This window comes from Symsagittifera roscoffensis, chromosome 1 (assembly GCF_963678635.1).
Source record: "Symsagittifera roscoffensis chromosome 1, txSymRosc1.1, whole genome shotgun sequence".
In the NCBI taxonomy this organism is placed as follows: Eukaryota; Metazoa; Xenacoelomorpha; order Acoela; family Convolutidae; genus Symsagittifera; species Symsagittifera roscoffensis.
The window spans coordinates 40255077-40275216 of NC_087062.1; the positions used below are offsets into that span (position 1 = coordinate 40255077).

The following is a 20140-nucleotide window of genomic DNA, read 5'->3' on the forward strand; positions in this document are numbered from 1 at the left end:
ACCTCGTTTTGCGGCAAGAAGCTTATCAAAACTTTTGGTACTGCTATTGTTTCCAGATCATATGCTGTGTTATCAAAGACTCTTTCACATGGTATGAGGTAGCGATCACTGTCAGGGTCTTCATATACCTCCATGTCCAGATTCCTTGCTCGAGTCTCCACCAGTAGTGTGTGGATCGCTAGCTCTGACAGTTCTGATCCTGAGCTCGAGTTCCTGTCGGAGTAGGTGTCGATTCCTGAATTCCGGGAATTATCATCAATTGAAGAGTCCGCGATGGAGCAAGTTCCCTCCTCCGGATCAATTTTTGTGTTCTGTTCATCCATCTGAAATCCCCGGACGAAATTTTATCCTCCAGGTCATGTTCCTCATCCGGAACTTTTTCATCTACATCAGACTCCCCGGACAAACTATCTCTTTCCGGGTGTTGATCCTGAACTCGCCTGCTCTCCTCGCCATTCGTCTCCCCGGACAAATTTCCTTCCCCTTGGTTCTGTTCAACCTCTTTGCCACTCTGATCCTGATCCTCAAAGGTGACGGTTTTCTTTTATGTCCCGTTCCCCTGTTCTTTCCGTTTGTACGAAGTACTTGTTAAAACGTTTTGGGCTATCCAGGACACTAGTTGCTGAACTATAGTCCTACAACCCCTTTCATTTTCTTTGTGTTGTCGTCTTGACGGCATGATTTTCACCTTCTCGCTGACTGTCAGTGATGCCATGGCTGCTGCCATTGGGGGTCATCTCTGGTCACTTCTCTCTCCAACAATCCACCCGGTATCCGCATCACTTGCGGTGTGACCTGCACCGTTTTGTCCAATAATGAGAAGCGGTTTATGTTCATGCGAGAGAGTTCTAGCTGGACCAGGTTTGAGCGCAGCAACACATCCATGGGCACCGGGTCCTTCTTCGATAGATAGAATCTTTATCGCGGCTGCCTTCTCTATAGGTAATTTAGAATGTCCTGGAATCGGATGTCCAGACTTGTCTAACCATCTTGTCAAAAGAAGCGCTTCATAAGTTTCATTGTCCAGAAACGAGACCCCTTCCTTGATTTCTGCCTGATTGGCTTGCTTCTGTTCCAATCTTTCATAGAAGTCGGTCTTCTCGCTGAGGTTGTCAGCATTTCGGTGTTTATCACGCATCCTGTACTCGATTATCATGTGGTAGCCATCTAATCTTACTATCCATCTACCAATATAACTCTGATCCATCGAGTATACGCAAACATTTGACTACTGCAAACATTTCTGCTTTCGGTGCACCATATTTCATCTCAGTGCCACTTAACACCTTGCTACCATATCCAATGGGACGGAGAATTGTTCTTCCATTCCATTCCTGCTCATGATGCAGTATTCCTGAGATGGCTACTACCAATGCCTCTGTGTCACGAACATACATGCCCCTCTCTGTAGGCATGCCTAGCACTGGCGCTTCGCACAGTTCTCGCCTTATGTTCTCGAAGGCAGCTTGTGCTTCTTCGTTCCATTCGAACTTCTTTCCTTTGTTGCGCATCAGCTTCTGCATTGGATACACCTTGTCTGCATATCCTTTTATGAACTCACGGTAATAATTGGCGAATCCTAGGAAGCTCATGAGTTGTGTGTCCGTTCTGGGAGCCTTCCATGTCAACACAGCCTCTACTGCTTCTGGGTCCGGCCTCACACCATGCCTGTCCACCATTCTTCCTAGATACTTGATTGAATCCCTGAGGATCTCACATTTCGATGGTTTGCATTTTAAGCCTGCTCTTTTCATGCAGCCAAAGACCTCCTCGAGCCGATCAATGTGGTCTCCCAGGGTGGGTGTTGCTATGAACACGTCATCCACGTAACACATCACAAGGTTCCCGTACTTCTTTGTCACTCTGGTCACAGCCTGAGCCATCAGTCTTTGAAAAGTGGCCGTTGCGTTGCACAAGCCGACGGGCATCCGCTTCCACTGGTACAAACCCAATTCACATGCGAATCCGGTCTTCTCTCTGTCCTTCTTCCGCAGAGGGACCTGTCAGAAGGCAGAAACCGAGTCCAGTGTGGTGAAAAATTAGGCGTCTCCAAGTTTCGAGAGGCTCTCGTCTATTCGTGGTATCGGGTACGCACCTTTTATTTTCACCGCGTTCAAGTAGCAAAAATCGCAACAGAATCTAAGCTGCCCCCTTCTTTTTTGCCATGACTACCACGCAAGCCCACGGCGGTTTCGAGGGTTCTATCATGTCGTTTTCGAGCAGCATTTCTATTTCAGCACGGCATGCTTCCAATTTATGTGGTGTCATTCGTTTTGCGCTGTTCCTATGGGGAACGGCGCCTTCCTCTGGTTCGAACTCGTGTTTGACGAAGTTGCAACAACCGATATCCGCCTTATGTTTTGAAAATACATCCGCGTTCCGATTTAAAACCGCCCGCAATGGTTCAAAATCTCCCTCGCCTATTTTCCCTTTCAAGTGTTCTATTTCTGGCAAAACCGGTTTGTCAGATTCCAATTCATATGACGAGGGACGTTCCGGAAAATTCGAGCAGCTCGACTAGCCGTCGTCCGTTTCGGATTTCATTGAAAACAGTTTACTAATAGATTTAAATTCATTAATTCTTTTTAAAATTATATCTTTATTGACATGATAAGGGCAGTCTTTCACGCTATATCTCTTCAAGTTTTGTGTCTCTTCATAGTCGGTCCTCATCGGCAAAGCGTAACCACGCTGGATTGAAACCGTGCTGTCCAGTGTGTTCAATAACACACTGACACACATTCCGTTTCGAGTTACCGAGAAGCTCCCGCCTAAAATCACTGAACTCTGACTATTTGGGTTTGGTACCAACAAACCTGTTTACTATCACTTAACGAATTTAAACTTCTCATTCTAAAAATTGCTACTACAGCTTGTACCGGCTGTAGTTTTTCCTTTCTATCTAAGAAGATTGGTACCTCGTTTTCATCTCCAATTTTTCTATTAGTTGGTTTCTTAACATACTTCCGGTCCGGGTTTCTAATCCTCATTAGGCCGTTGTTCAAGTCAATCATCACGCCGAAAATCCTGACAAAATTTCTGCCCGAGTTGAACTGGTCGGAGTCATCCAAAGATCCCGTCCGCCCATGTGGAGGACCATTATTGGTGTTTTTCCGGCTACGTAAATTGCTCCTCGATTGGCTGCCGCTAGTCTGAGATTCGTCGGAATTAGGTCTTCAATCGTGAAGCCCATTCTTTCCCAAGCTTTTATCGGCATCAAGCTCACTACCGCTCCTGTGTCCAGAAGCCCTGTGTCTCCGATTTTCTCCCCGTTGGCGTCGAGCAGATGTGCAGTCACATCTGCTTCGTATCCAACGTGATCCGCGTCTTGCTCCATCATGGCGTCAAGGCCAATTCTGTGGAGTTCTTCTTCACCCAAATAGATTTGCCCTATTTAGTCACTGTCTGTCGTCACGTAGGTCCTAGTGTAGATACTGATCCCGTCCACGTTCAGCCTCACTTGATACGGTCCATAGACCTCCACGTAGAGCCCGTGAAACTTCTTTATTCGAGGGCCACCCATTGTTAGTAGCGCTCGCACAGCTCTTGACTCAGTGCGTGGCTCTACCTGTCTCAGATAATCTGCTTATGTATCCAAATGCATCAAAGTGAGTTCTGATGGTTCACTCAGATTTCTGATTACCTGGTGTGCCGCTACCGAGATTATCGATTGTATTTTGCTTCCCTGTGGCACCATACCGAACGCCTGCCCAGACATCACATTTAGTTTCATGCTCAAACTACTCAGTGCTTTCGTTGCTTCGACTTCTGATGCCTCGAAGGCGTTTAGCCTTTCCCGAATTTTCTCATTCTTTAGTTCGAGCTTCACCAATTCCTGCTGAACTCTATTAGAGCATCCCTCGCGGCTGCCCTATAGTCGATCTTGAAGTCATCCACTGCAGTCCTTGGTTCCGGTTCAAGCATCTCTTCCGTTACCACCTGCATCTTCTTCGTTGCCAGCTCTTGTCGTTTTTATTTTCTGCGTGCCTCCTCTTCACTCAACAGGCCAAATTTGCTGGCTTTCACACCCGATAAAGCTTCCTCAAGCCTTGGATGCTTGATGTCTGCTACAGCATCCCGGAATTGTGGACAATCCGATTTAAATTGACCTTCCAAGTTACAGAAGAAATACCTTGGGCCGAATTTTGCAATTACTCCCCTCATGAAATCTTCATGATTGACCTCTGACGCATCTTCATCCTCGAGGCTAAAGCCTATTGCTTTCATGCCCTGTTTGTAAGTTGGACATGCTGACACATGATGGTCCGTCAAACTGCAATTTGCACAAGAGCGTCTCTTGTCCATATCGTTCCTTGGTTTGTACCAGTTGTTTACTTGGTTTAGTGGTCCATTTTTAAAATTACCATAATTGTTTTTGTAATATCCAGATCTCGATGGAGGCTCCAGCAAAAGATATTCTCTTGACTTGAGTCTCAACTCCTCTGGTGTTGGCGCATTGGTTGCGAATGGTGTGTAATGTGTCGCTAACATTGTTCGAAGCTCATCATTCTTCACACCATCGATGAATTTTGAGGCTACTGCCAGGTTCATCCATCTGTTCGACTCATATGGTTGGCTATGCCTTCTCAGCATCTCCAAATCATCTAGAAACTTGTCTATCGTCTCGACTTCATGTTGCCTCCGTTTCTCGAAGCGCATCATTGCTTGGTGTCGTTGCACCCCTGAGCCAAAACGACTTAAAAGGATTTCAAAGATTTTCTCAGCAGTATCCCGCTGGTATTGCTTTTTGGGCACCACACAGTTTAGGGCTGTCCCTTCGAAGTTGCCGGTAAGAGCACTGCATTCTTGTCTTTCTGACAAGTCCTCTTCTTCAAAATTCAGTTTCATAACATCAATCCAGGTGTCAATACAGCCATCAGATTTGTCTTTAAAGCATCTTGGTTTCTTGAAAACCCTTCTGGACTTTTCACTACGTTCATTGGTTCTAAATAACTTCTTAAGAAATGTTTCCAAAGACTTGTTTAGAGTTTCAAAGGCTGTGGCCATTGATGTAGCGTCTCTTGAATGCCCCGCCTGAGTATCATTGCCGCCTGATAAGGGCTCTGGATTTTCCTTCCTGTCCTGGTCGCTGGGATTATTTCTTCCTTGACTAGCATGACTCCGGTTTCTGGAATCACATCTCCCAGTCGCATGTGTATCTTGCGTCGGTCGTTCGTTTGAGGTCTGTCTGTTGCCAGTTGAACTTCCTTTGATGTTTGGGTCCCGTGTTCTATTGTCCCCTGGCATAGCCTGATGAACTGCCCCTTCCTCTAGTGGATCCATATGTCCTTCTCCTATTCTGCTGTTCATTGAAGTTCACCCTCGGCTCCCTGTTGGGTTCTCCCGAGTTCGATTCCCCATTTTTTTTGATCCACTCATGCTGCCTAGTAGACCGTCCAACCTATCCGTGATAGCCTGAGTTCGCCTCTCCATCATCGCATCTATCTTCGTGTCAAGAGTCCCAAGAGTCTGCTCTTGTTGAATTGACAAATTCTCCATGTCGTCTCTCAATCGTAACTCTCTTTGCTCTGCTTCCCTCGTCATTCGCGACAGGTTCTTCGCCAAGTGTTCATCCGTTCTCTCTTTTATGCGTTTTTCGCTTCTACTAACTTTTTGTCTGTTGCGGTTGATCTGTTCCCGCAGATTTTCTCTCTCGACGTGGACTGCACTTTCTGTTCACTCATTCTTAAGGACATCTGTTCATTCTGTTCTCCTATGCTGCCCACTATGTTGGTCAAGGCTTCTTCAATTGGTGCTCCGTTGTCCACTATTGTTGTCACCAGTGCCGGTGTCGCCCTGTCAATCCCAGGTAGCTTGGTGCTGGTCAAGATTCGAGCTTTGATTCTCTGCCTCGACGTCTTCTCGTGATCCACATCTGGATCCGCAGGTGCGTCACATAGCCCTGTGTTTCTATTCTTCGAAGTTCGCATTTCCCAATTCGTCATGTTGACTGGCCTGATCCATTTGTGGTCTTGATTATTGTCCTCACCACACCAAATTTGTCTATGATACCAACTTCTCTATCGGTGTATGCGTCATTCTCCTGAGTTGAGCTATTGAGGCTGACTTGAGATCCAAAGTCATCTTGCCCGTCGTCGTCCTCTTCTTCCTCCTGAGTTTTTGCTTCATCGCCTGTACCAGTTCCCATGGTAATTGAAAAGAAGTTTCCGAAAGTGTTCTTCACTCTTTGTGAAAACGATGGGGACGTTGCCGGTTTCTCCGTCACGCCAAGCATCATGGTGTTGTCTGTGTGTGATCTTGTAGTCGCCAAATTTTCAGTAGAGATGTCGGACAATTCCGACATCTCTTCTCGGTCCAGGGTCCCGGTGGCACTGGCAAAACCTTGGCCTTGTTCTACCGGAGTAGATTCACTCGCCAATCTTCTGTTTCCTCTCCCTTCCGGTCGATGTCCCCTTGGTTCTCATCCATGGCAGGGTCCGAATGGACCTCTACCTCTAACCTTGCCTTCTGTCCTTCTGAGGACTTTTGACTCCTGGTTTCAATCATTATGCCTGAAACTTTCTTCCCTTTGTCGGTCCGGGTTCTGTGATCCTTTCCACAAAAGGGTCGTTCATTGCTTTTCTCTGTTTCTCTGGTATGAATTTCCTGGAGCTATCACTTACTTTGGGTATCCTTGGCCTGTCTAGACTCATTTTCAATATATCACTTCTTACTGCCTATACACTCAATTCGATTGCTAGTGTCCTTTTAGTCTGACTCCTGATAACAATAACACAACACAATAATTTCCAAAAATTTCACTAAAATAGTGACCACGAATCCTTGTAAGTTATCACAGTACAACGTGTATAGAATTTATTCACTATACTCGATTATTAGTTGTAAGATATGAAACTAGCACAGTGTGATGATATCAATTTATTTAAGAGATAGTGTTCTCACTACCCAATCAGGGACAGGTTTTATTGATTTAAAACCAAAAAAAGAAGAAAAATAAGAATTTTTCAATGAAATACGTATGTGTTTTGTACTTCAGTCAGTCGCAATGTAATAAACGAACTTGTTTCTGAAGAGAAAGCTTTCGCTGCTTGGTGCTGCACCAAACAGAATAAACTTAAAAGCAGTAATTTTCTCTAGTGGGCGTCCATTGCAACCACCGAGTCCTGTGTTACCTATCTGCCTTCGGACTGCCCGAGCTAGACCAAGTAAAATACTCAGGGCAATCACTTTTCCGAAAAACGATTTGGGTTTCAATCCACGCAAACCAGTTATAAACTCTTTTTCGATTTAGACTTAGTGTCGCGACTATCCGAGTTTAGACCTGTTTTGTTTTGGTCTGGTCTTTTATAAAAGGCAAGTTACCAGTGCAGTCACTGGTTCCTAATTTGTCTCTTAATAACCTAATACCTTTCACTATTTTCTTTTCTTCTGTCTAATTAAGTCTTAACAAAATAGTACCCCTCCGGATTGACTAAAACAGGAACCCTCCGGATTGGCAGAAACAGTACCCCTCCGGATTGGTAAAAACAAAACCCCTCCGGATTGACAAAATTGGGACCCTTCCGGATTGGCAAAATTGGGACCCTTCCGGATTGGCAAAATTGGGACCCTTCCGGATTGGCAAAATTGGGACCCTTCTGGATTGGCAAAATTGGGACCCTTCCGGATTGGGACCCCTCCGGGTTTGTAAAAATAGCTTTTCAGAGACTTTCAAAATTTTCACGCGATACCCTTCCGGATACGTTCTCCGATGCTATTATGCTGTTGGAACTAACTAAGAAGGGTCTATTTTTTTCCCAAGACCCTTCCAGATTGAGGCTAAGCCTTTTATTTGACAATTCACCTTAACTGTGAAGGGTCTTACCACTAGCCTAGTTTCGACTCGACTATGGTTACCTGGTTTCCTTAGCCTTCCCTTTTAGTCTAGAACAGCGTAAACAGGTAGGGATGTAAGGGCTTTCCAAAAAAATTTTATAAAACGTGAAGGCTCTACCTTCTCGAATTAGTGAGTTTGCAAAAAACAATCATAAAAAATTTTCATACTTGTTTTTAAATATTTTATTGTTCTATGAGTAAGTTCACTTTGTTTCTGACCTAATGATACCAAGATTAACTGGATCTGTCCAGTAGTTCTAAAGTTATTAACCAAAACGTCTTTTTTCTAAAATCAAAAAACTTTCTCTCTTATAGGTTCCGCCTAACTTTTTTTCGCAATTCTGTTTTTTTCGACCTAAACATTAGTGATCCGATCTTACAAGGCCTATATTTTTCTAGTTCAATGCAAAAAATCTGATCTAAAACGTTCCAGTTGAAAAAATTTGCCAAAAACAATGCTATTTGGACCCCTCCGGATTGATGAATCCACTAAATCAAACACGTTAAGTTCAATTTCACTGTAACCCGGAAGGTTATCGCTAAACGGGTTTTAAAACCTGTCGATTTATATGAATGTTGACGGAACAAAATTTTTACTGTCCTAACTCAAAAATTTCAAAAAAATTTCTTATTTTGTAGCGTTTTGTTTCTTCAAAAATCAAGAAAATTCGGATTTTGGTACCCAATTAGTTCCAACCACTTCCGAATTACTCACTAATTTAGCGCTTTTTTCCGTTTCAAAAAATATCGATATATGTAAAAATCGCGATTTGTGAGGTGATCAAAATATCGCTATTTAGACCCTAAAAACCGGTCTGATTAGTGTGTTTTTTTACTGAAAAACGGTATAGGAGTATTAATATAGGCTGTATAAATAATAATACTAGTAATACTATTTACCTCCGGGTTTGTTCAATCTCCGAATCAAGGTGCTTAACTCGGAAAATCGCAGTTCGGTGAAGGGTCACTACAGTGCAGTCACTGTCGAGCCCACCACGGAGTAATATCTTACTTTTTGTACCAAAAGGATAGAAAACTTTCAAGGATACCCAACAGTCGATTGTTGTTGTCCTTGAGCCCCTTCTTGTTGCTGGTCATTTAATTAACCTTTATTTAATTTAAATAACATTTAAATGTTAATGACATTTAGTTCACGTCCCGATTCAATTTCAGAGAATGAGAAGCTAGGAATGAGGGATAGGGTAAATCCATCTTCGATGGAGATGATGATTTTTAATTAAATTCAACTCAAGACCTGACCAGGAAGCTAAAAATTAATATATAACAGTTTGAGTCTTGGGCCCGAGACCCCTCCGGATTCTGGAATCCGGCGAAATAACGTCCTTATTTCTTTCAGGAAGGCTGGACACGCCGTCCCAACACCCTTCCTTGTTCTCGGGTTCTACGTTGTAACGATTGTAGCGGCACAATCGCTACAACTCGGAATGGTTCCTGACAAATTCCAATCACAGTTTTAATCTGTGGTCGTTTTCTCGTAGTTGTTTTCACTGCTACTATTGTTGTTCTGTTTCGCCGTTTCAGTGTGTGCGAAATATAAAAAGGTTACGTGTCGTTCACGTCCAAATCGAAATTTCAAAAAATAGCATTTCAGGCCAAAAAAAACCAACCCGTCACGATTCGTCTAATTGTTCAAATAACGATGCTAATCCGTTAAAAAAATCAATCTTCCAGGTCAGATGTTCTTTTTCTGGTCGATAAAAATTCGAATGCGAAACTGCATTTTCGTACATTCTGGTCGAATGTCACACTTCTTTCCCATGGAATCCAAGTCAGTCCAACTGGCTTCTTGTTGTCTGACGTAGCAAGCCCTGGGGGTTCTAAGACTGACGGGATGTTCGCCGAACCTAAAGCACGTTTAGTTACATCGTTTATCATAGCATGACTCTGAATCCGGCCCGCACTTCTTCTACACGACAAATCTTGGGTACCGAACTTGTCAACTGGCTGACCGCATTTACAAGTATGCGGTTCACATATCGGCAGACCCAACCGCAAAGCTATGGAAATTTTTAGATGTACATCCGTCAACATGAGACCAAGCGAACGACAAGGAAGCGCGTTATTCCAACCAGCCTGAACTTTGCCTTCTGCTGAGATGATACGTAACTTGTTAGTGTCATCAGATTCAGTAACTAGCATGTCGAATATGGATTCATTGATAGGATCAGACCAAGACTTGAAAAACAGTATCGTCTCAATAGCAGATGAAAGTAACTGAAACTCGTCTTTTATAACGAATTTCTGTTCTTCCGAAGTGTCACCGAAGAAAAATAGCTCACTTTCGTCAAGACGGACTTCCAATCCAATAGCTGCAGCTTCCGTGATGATCGTAGCGAAACCTTTCAACACGGTACCGTAGTTTCCGCCTAGATTACCGTCTTCAAGGAACCAGAAGTTTAATTCTGACTTCATATTATTGACGCTGTCGCAAAAAAATGGGCGGACCTTCGGGATCCCCTTGCTGAACTCCTTCGTCTGAAGATATGATTGCTTGTCCGTATAAAAGATTGCATTTAGTACTATATGCGCTATCCGAGTAGGAATCGAGATCAGGACATTTCTCACGTATCGTTTCTAGGAACTTGTCTCTAAGTGATCTTGAAATTAATTTTGAGGAGAATTTTATTGACGGAAAACTTGATGGCGTCTATAAAACTCCGCGTAGCGTGGACGGCGCCCTCAGCGCTTTTGGCGTGCCAAAACCAAACCGGAGCGAGCCAAAGGAGCTTTTCCGATCACTGTAGAATCGGCGACCTTCATACTTGGACGCAAGTCTCAGAAACACGTTTCCTGCTGCGATAGGACGCACACCGCCGTCTTTTTTACCTAAAGCGAAAAGCGAGGCACCAAAAAAGAATGGACGAACCTTCTCAGGGACATGACCACTCACTACGACGTTGGTGAAGGCGGTAAGGCTACTGAGTAGGTAAGTTCCTACCTCCTTTTTGACGTTAACTAGGTCCTTCAGAACTTGCGGACTTATACGGTCTGGCCCGCCTGCGGAACCAGAAGGGAAAGAAAGATTAGCTTCTTTGATCTCGCGCGCACTACAGTTAACTGGCGTTATCTCACTGTTTAGTTGCTTAGACCGCTTGGCTTTCCTAGGCGGATGTTTTTCCTTGAGCTCTTGTATAACTCGGTCGCTACATTCAGCCATCTTTTCGTCAGAGGCGGCCAATCGTATAGCTCCCCTGATGTTAAATTCATGCAATTTCTGGCTAAAACAAAAAGTGAGCCCCAATTAGCGAGCTCACTGGGAGCAGCTATTACTTTATTCAATACATCAATGAGAGCACGTGCTAAATTGTTTCTTGAAGCTTTTGGAACCCGTTTCAAGCACTGTATATTGTCAATAAAAAAAACTTAGCTTTTCATCTAAGCACACTGGTTCAATTGATGGGGTGGTAATGTTTTGAAAATTATTAGTGCCCGAGCCACTGCATTTCATGTTTTTAGTTTTTTGAGTCCGCAGAATACCCGCTTGGGAGAGTCATACATGTTGTGAACAGGTGATGCGTTTCCGAACTTGTACGCCTGCAGACTTGCACTCATCGCATAGGTAGGATTCCAGTGCGCTGGCTTCGTCAACCGTAATGTTGACACGCATTCCGTGGAACCAAGTATTGCAGCCATCACAAGCAATCATCAGGCCAGAATTCTCATCTGTTGGATTGAATTTGCCGCATAAACACGTTTTGTTTGGTTGTTGTGAGGATCCGACTCTTCCTCGTGTAGCCATGTAGATGTCATATTACTTTACAGGACGGCTCATCGTGCCATCTGAAATCTATTTAATAAGTTTATCACAACAATTAGGCTGTTGTGCTTATTTTGATTAAGAACTGTACGTTTTAAATGAAATACCAAAAACATTTAGGGACTAAAATTTCAGTGTTAACTCCCTGCTCCTAAACTCATTGCGCGTGTTCGAGCCCGGTTTCTCTTTCCTGATATCTTTGTTTCGCAACTAAAATCTGCGCTATTTCCCTCAAATTGGCATTGCTAAAGGTGGAGGCCTACCGGTGAGTCTGCTTTCTTATGTTCCTCAATTCTAGTGGTCAAATGTCGAACAGTTTGTCCGACATAGGTGGAAGTGCATCCACTACATGACAGTTTATAAACCACTGTTGACTTGAGGTCATTAGAAAATGCTGGCTTCAGTGATGGTAAACATGGTTTTAGTTTTCTTGTGGTGAAAACCACTTGAACGTTAGTTAATTTTCGTAGCCTGTTAGCAAAGTATTGGCTCTGGTTACCTCTATTTTGCACCATGAGCATTGGGGGCTTCCCATCCTTTGGTGATTGAACTGACAAACACCTCTCACTATCCAGGGGCTTGCCCTTACCCTCGATGATCTTGCACAAGGCATCTGAAGCCACCTTTGTGGACCAATTTTCAGGGTACTGATTTGTCAGCCATTGCGCCCGATTAGTTTCCATAGCCTTATCAAAGTGCTCCCAGTTAGATGTACTCCTAAAAATCCTGTGTACAGTGCCTTGGATAACACTACGCTTATACTGAGTTGGGGCGCAGCTTCTATAGTTCAGTATAGTCTCTGTATCTGTTGGTTTTTGATACCAACTGCAAGTCACACGCCTACCCTGCGATACATTTATGTTCAAATCCAGGAGCGGCGAATTCCCCTCCTAATTAGTTTTCTCTAGAGTGCACTGCATATTTGGATGAAGAGAATTGGCGGCATCGAGAAGACAACTCGTTTCCCCTCTGACTGTTCTAACAATGTCATCCAAATACCTGAGGAACAATTTCACCTGGGGAGTATCCTTCTCCTTGTTCTTAGCTCGGCAGCCTATCACCCAGACTATCTCGGTTATTGATGCAAATACGTCATCGGATCTTTTTCTGCATTTTAGATGATACCCGTTTCGGCAACTCTCGCATTCAACCCCCTTTGATCTATATGTGACTTTCCTGCTGCAACATGGGCACAAGCCGTTTTTGTCATTAATTTGCTGTATCTCCGTTCCCACCGGTATTTTTTGTCTTAGAGCAAACTCGTTACAGCGAGGAACGCGCCCATTGCTAAACCATCAACTTGTACATACCATGAAACATTACACTTGAAATATACTTGATGACCGCCATTTTCAAAATCATTTTCATGTTTGTTCTTTGAATTTCAGGAGGAGACTCCCGGCTGTACAGCTTCTGTAAAGCAATTTCAATTGCCTCCTTCAGGGGAACGTTCGTGTACAAACTTTTCTCATCAAGAGATATTATGGTTTCATCCGGATCTAGAGCGGTGTTTTCATTTGTTTCTCTGTTCTTTTTAGTATTGGTTTCTATATTGGCTCCATCGATGTTGTCAAAAAACTTTGCAAGTATTTGGTAAAGATTCTCATACGAGCTGCCTGGAAGTGATAGTACTGGTCATAGGTGTGTCTCAGCTTTGTGTACCTTAGCTAAACCGTACAAACGGGCGGGTTGCCCTCTGTTGAACTCATCTTAGAATATAATTGATCACTTATCTCGTCTCTTTTGTTCATGGCTAGCAATTCTTTGTTAAGTTCCTTCTCAATTTTCAGTATAACATCATCAGTGGTTATATCTTTTCTCACAAACTGAGCAAATTGCAACAAGGATTCCAGCTTTGATTCAAACTTTTGTTTCCTCATTATGCAAAAGCCAACCCCCTTATCAAAAGGCACAGCCAGCAACCCATTATTTTTGAGATATTTCCTCGTTTTTTCAACGGCTTTTGCCTTACGTTTTTTGCATAAGCCTTTGCCGCGGCTTCTATTTCACATAACGTTTAACCAGATGTTTTTTTATTTTTCAATTGTGAGAAGAAAATGTCGATATCCGCGAAAAAGTGTGTTTCATTCCCCAAGAGGTTTATTTTGTCTCTCGGACAGTTTTTCTAATTTTTTTCTGTGGTTTTCTGATGTTGTCTTTAAGCTTGCTTCAACTTGACGCCTCTCGAAGTGGAAAATGGGTGCCCACCACTGATCGTCAATTTCTTCTTTCATCACTGATCTTGCTTTCATTAGCATCTCTACGTGACTTTTTTTATCCTCGTTTGCCCCAGAAACTTCAGTCCTTAGTAATTTCAATTGAAAATTATGCACAGCTTGATCCGAAAAAACCCCGTTCTCGGGGAACCTAAACTTCAAAAATTCCGGTATTCGATCGTTTTTCAGACTTTTTCTCAGTTGTCTTAAAAAGATAAAAAATACATGAAAATAGAGGAAGTATATAAGGGCGAAAATGAGGTAAGTTTTTGTAACATTAACGATTGGCTTGCATCAAGAAAAAGTTCACGTGCTGTTATCCGTTTATACCAGAGCCACGTCAACGTGTTTTTTTTGCTACACTCATAACTACATGTAAGCTTGTACACCACTTTGGATCTCAGTTCACGAGCAAAGGAAGTTTTGAGGGATGGCAAGCATGTTTTCAATTTTCTTGTTGTTTGAAACTATTTGTGCCCCAGTATTTAGCCGAACCTTTGCAGCTAAGAGTTGAGTTGGATTGCCTCGATATTGTATTGTAAGAAGCGGGTTGAGTCTTTCAACCATTTGTCATTTCTCGATTCTGATGCCTTCACCTCTAAATGTTTCTGTCCCTCAATGATCTTGTTAAGAGTTTCAAACACTATCCTCGATATTGCATTGTTAGAAGGGTGTGAGTCTTTCAATCATTTGTCATTTCTCGGTTCTGATGCCTTCACCTCTAAATGTTTCCTTCCCTCAATGATCTTGTTGAGAGTTTCTAACACTATATGATTTTTTAAACAGTTTTTGGGTTTTTCCTGGTAAAATAATTTTTTTTTGATTTCTTTAAAATTTTCATCTATTTTTCTTCCTATACCGCTCAAGGAAATGTAAAAACTGCCAGTTCCGCCAATTTTCACTGCACGGAAATTTTTGGTGATAAAAAGATCAAAAGTACCTGAAATTAGAGGAAAATATATAAGGACGAAAATGAGGTAATTTATCGTCATTTAGATTATTTTATTGTAAAAATCCTGACGATGCACATAGTTGCGAAAACGTTCGAAATTTACTTTTTAGCAAAAATTTCTTCAATTTTACTTGTAAATTCGTGATAAACCAAAAAGCGAAGAGCTTAAAATTCCAACTTTGTCCCATTAAAGGGCCAGTATAAAATTTTTTAATGATTTTCACCAATGTATAGGGAATTTTTATAGTGTTTTTTTAATCGTACGTAAAATATGGCCGATTTTTTTTTGAGTTACCGAAATGTTTCATATTGTAGCAGCTAGCTCCCTGTTCCACAGCATCAACGCCCTTAACACATGCGAGAAAAAGCAATACGAGAGCTTTGTTACAGCAATTCCTGGCCTATCCCTTAATATCCCTTAACTTGCTGAACCAAAGAAAGAACCTCGGACGATTACTGGAAGACAGTCCACTGAATGAGAAAAAAGTGGCTGTGTGGCACGACGTGGTGAACAACACCATTAGCAGCCATAGAACAAACAACTATCGCCCAGCCGGTGTCGAGGAGCTGACAAACTATTTGAAGTCGAAGAAGCAGCAGATATTGGCGATCGTTTATTGCAGATGGGAAGGAACGCCCGACTTGTTTAGTCAGCTTCTCGGCTCAGGAGTGCTCATTATTCCAGCTACAAAATGGCTACTCTCCAAGAGCAAGTAAAACGACCCGGAGCAGCTTAAGGAATATTTAAAGCTGCACCAGAGTGCTGAATTGGAGCTGAAATCTCTGCGATTGGTAGTGGCACACAAAAAAATTCTGTCAGAGCTGATTGGCAAAATTAGGGGCAAACAACAGAGACCATCACAAGACAAGGAGGAAGGCGAAAGCAAGACGTGAGCAGAAGCTGAAGGCAGAGGAAGTGTCTGCGCTTCAAAGACAGGGGTGAGAAGAGTTTGATTTGTTTTGCTTCGTGCCTAGTGAGTTTCATTACTCATATCCTGCAATACAATGACCACAGTACTTTTGCCTGCTGTTTTAAAAAGAAAACTAACTTGGAAAATTGTGTTAGACTATTTAAAATTCTTTTAAAAAGTTCAAGTATCTGTACATAGACTGAAGTTTTTGAGAAAATGTTTGAAAAACGATCTAATACCGGACTTTTTGAAGTTTAGGGCCAAGCTGTGCATCATTTTCAATTAAAACTACTAAGGACTGAAACCTCTTGGGCAAATGAGGATAGGAAAAAGTACGAGGAGATGCTAATGAAAGCAAGATCACTGGTGCAAAAAGAAATTGACGAACAGTGGTGGGCATCCATTTTCCGCTTCGTGAGGCGTCAAGATGAGGCAAGCTTAAAGACAACATCAGAAACCAAAGAAAAAAGTTAGAAAAACTGTCCGAGAGACAAGATAAACCTCTTGGGGGGAGAAATGAGCGATCAGTTAAGGTACTTGATTACATTGAACTGCCTGAATGGGTATATGAAGTGCTATCAATGGGCCCGAAGCATCCCATTAGAGACAAATTTAACGAAACACATTTTTTGGCGGATATTGACATTTTCCTCTCACAATTAAAAATCAAAAAACATCTGGTAAAACGTTATGTGAAATAGAAGCCGCGGCAAAGGCATATGCAAAAAACGTAAGGCAAACCCCAAGAGACAAAGCCTTTAAAAAAACGAGGAAATATCTCAAAGATAATGGGTTGCTGGCTGTGCCTTTTGATAAGGGGGTTGCTTTTTGCCTAATGAGGAAACAAACGTATGAATCAAAGCTGGAATCCTTGTTGCAATCTGCTCAGTTTGTGAAAAAAGATGCAACCACTAGTGAAGTGATACTGAAAATTGAGCTCAGTATAAGCGTAGTGTTATCCAAGGCACTGTATACGGGATTTTTAGGAGTACATCTAGCTGGGAGCAATTTGATAAGGCTATGGAAACTAATAGGGCGCAATGGCTGACAAATCAGTACCCTGAAATTTGGTCCGCAAAGGTGGCTTCAGACGCCTTGTGCAAGATCATCGAGGGTAAGGGCAAGCCCCTGGATAGTGAGAGGTGTTTGTCAGTTCAATCACCAAAAGATGGGAAGCCCTCAATGCTGATGGTGCAATATAGAGGTAACCAGAGCCAATATTATGCTAACAGGTTACGAAAATTAACTAACGTTCAAGTGGTTTTCACCACAAGAAAACTAAAATCATGTTTACCATCACTGAAGCCTGCATTTTTTATTGAACTCAAGTCAAGAGTGGTTTATAAACTGTCATGTAGTGGATGCACTTCCACCTATGTCGGACAAACTGTTCGACATTTGACCACTAGAATTAAGGAACATAAGAAAGCAGACTCACCGGTTGGCCTCCACCTTCAGCAATGCCAACTTGAGGGAAATAGCGCAGATCTTAGTTGGGAAACTATAGATAGGTCAAACAACCAAACAAAATTGCTAACACTAGAGGCCATACATATCAGGAAAGAGAAACCGGGCTTGAACACGCGCGATGAGTTTAGGAGCACGGAGTTAACACTGAAATTTTAGTCCCAAAATGTTTTTGGTTTTTTATTTAAAACGTGCATGTCTAAACCGAAATTATGACTCAGAAATTTCCAGACAAATCAATCAAAAATATTTAATTAATTTTAAAGGTTAAAAGTATTTTAGTCTTAATAGTAAATTAGAGGTCAACTGTGATTGGCTAATTTTTTATCATGATGATTTAGAACCAAATTGTATGTGATTTATTGTAAATAACTTTTGTAAATTGATGTTTTATCGTCATTTAGATTAGTTTTTTGTAAAAATCCTGACAATGCACATAGTTGCGAAAACGTTCGAAATTTACTTTTAAGCAAAAATTTCTTCAAAATGAGGTAAGTGTTTGTAACAATAACGATTGGCTTGCATCAAGATAGTGTTCACGTGCTTTTATCCGTCTATACCAGAGCCACTTCAACGTGTTTTTTTTTGCGAAATTGTGTCAATGAACCTGTTAAGGCTTAAAAACTATCGGAAAAACCATGCTTTTGGCCGAACCATGAAAATGGTAATCTCAAGGCTCACTCATAACAACAGTACTACTACGATTTTACATTATTTAATTGCTTTTGTTGTGTAGAGAAAACTCACCCGATCCATCGTAAGTGGATTGACTTTTCTCCTAACTCCTCGTATCCTGAAAAGGAATTTGAATAATACTAAACCAAAATTTGAGTATTCCAGGAAGCTAAGATTTAGTAAAAATACACTTCTGGAGCACAACTCTGGACCTTTCCAACTGTTTCGAGCTCACTGAAGAAGCGCCTTCTTCGCTAATAGAAAGGTTTTTTTCTCGTCTTCAAACTTTTTTATTGGTAAAACAGGTCCCGTAACGATTGTAGCTGCACATTCCCTACAACTTGGAAGTGTAACATTCGCCCAAATACTACACATCGACGGAGCGTAGAAAAAGTACCTATTAACGAATGGCAGGCGTCATCTACCTTAATCCTACTCGTTTTTCACCGTCTCGACCTTGCCAGTTGATTTTCTGGTCTGTTTAGGGCTAAGTAAAAAGATACTATTTTTAGGCCATCAGTCAAACGACTTTTGATCAGCTTTCGTTTACATGCGAACACAACCACATAGCTGAGTCTCGGATCCTCAGACTACGTGATTGCCATTAAAAACACGGATCGAACAACCTATTTTAACATGTTTTTGTGTGACAGTTCTATATTAAATCCAATGGAGATGGATTGACCCTTTCCTCTTTTAGCTACTCATATTCTAAAACATCAAATAATACCGGTGTTAATTCAGACTTCTACGACATCCAAGTAGCTACAAAGTTAGTTTTATATAGTCCCTTCACGTAAAACAGTCTCTGGGGGACCAAGCCTCCGCTCCCGTAATCTTCCTGAGATAAAGTTCTTATCTCTCCCAATTTTTGGCACGGGAGGGTTCCGTGGAATATTCCTTCCCCACTGAAGCTTCCTTCTCCACCAAATTCCACTGCTAAGAGTCTTATCGTGTGTTGTTGCCACGATAAGAGGCTTCGTGTTTTTCGTCTCTTGTGCGACCGTTTTCCACAATATTTGTCGTTGATCTGTTTTTTCGTCCTTTTTCGTCAAAATGGTTGTCTTTTTTTCTATTTCTCAGAAATATTCACTCTTCAATCGAAATTTTAAAAATAAAAATTCTAGAATATTCCTACCCTCCTTCGCAATACTTTTTCGTTCCTAAGGCCTTTATTCGTGTTTTTTTCGTGTCGCCGGAAGGTTGCGCTGTGCCATCTGGCAGAATGGCACATACTCCCCGGACAAGTCCCCATCAATGTCCCTATTGATCGCATAACACCGGGTTATCGTCAAGCGCTGTTCCAGTTCTCTGTAATCAATCTTACAAATCGCATAAGAAAATGAAATTTATCTACTCCACCTCAACTCACTACGTGTTCACAAGTGGCATCATACTACATTTCACTGCCTTTCAACATTTTCACAAAATTTGCACCATGAGGAGTGTCCTAGATAAAATTTCTTTTCTGACTACTTCCGTCGTCTTGCCATAAAACTTCTTTTTGCTCTTTAAGATTAAAAAATGGGACGTGGCACGGCCACGCACCCGTTAAAATTAACTTAACATCACTCACCAAGTATAATCAGTTATTTCTGCGGTCCTTTTAATATTAAAATTAAGAAACTCTGTGGCTAGGAAAGTTATTGAGTTACTCACCCTTCTCGAGCGAGTTTACTCAAACTTACCATGTCGCCACAGAGTGAAATTGTGTCTTACACGGGTTAAAAACTTCAGTCATGTTTAAATAGGTAAATATACTCACCTATTTTCTATATATACATAAGTAGTATAACTAAAATTCTCTTTCAACAATTTTAACAATTGTTACAATTTTCAAAGTTTGGTTTGACCAAACTAACTCAAAACAAAAAGTTCAACAAGTTCAATAATCAAAACTTGGTTGATTGGTTCAAGTTTTAACACACAAAGACAATCAAGTTTTTTCTCCTTCTCTTCTTTTCTTGCTCACGTCTTCACTTGTTCTCTTCGTTCATAATCTTCATTCCATCGCTTCTCCATCCTGATCTTCAGCTTCGCTGTCTTCTAGGACTTTCTCCAGCATGTCCATGGAGTTGCGGGCCGTGTCCCAACTCTCCTGTTCCAACAGCCTCGGTTTGCAACAAGGTAGGAAATCCACATTCACCTTTTGCTCCCGGTTCCTGCAAAAGCTGTTGTGAAGACATCGGCTCACATTTCGTTCTAGGTCAGCTCTTAAGACCTCTTTCTTCTCATCTTCAGTTACACAAGGCGCTCCAGCTACTCGCTTCACCGCCGTGGTGACCGCGTTTCTGTGCGTCAGGAA

General features: G+C 42.0%; 3 protein-coding genes across 3 annotated transcripts in view; 2 read left to right on the forward strand and 1 right to left on the reverse strand.

Moving 5' to 3' along the window:
• Window positions 1-11671, reverse strand: part of LOC134844247 (malate dehydrogenase, cytoplasmic-like) — a 37385-nt gene extending 25714 nt beyond the window's left edge. Inside the window, exon 1 of the mRNA XM_063860840.1 lies at window positions 11645-11671. The gene's annotated coding sequence lies outside the window, so the exon portion shown is untranslated. The remainder of the gene's footprint in view (window positions 1-11644) is intronic.
• The window catches only part of LOC134844256 (DNA polymerase delta catalytic subunit-like), a 471945-nt gene that overhangs the window by 324799 nt on the left and 127006 nt on the right, over window positions 1-20140 (forward strand). The window lies entirely within an intron of this gene.
• The window catches only part of LOC134844317 (large ribosomal subunit protein eL32-like), a 386626-nt gene that overhangs the window by 324795 nt on the left and 41691 nt on the right, over window positions 1-20140 (forward strand). The gene's annotated exons all lie outside the window — the stretch shown is intronic.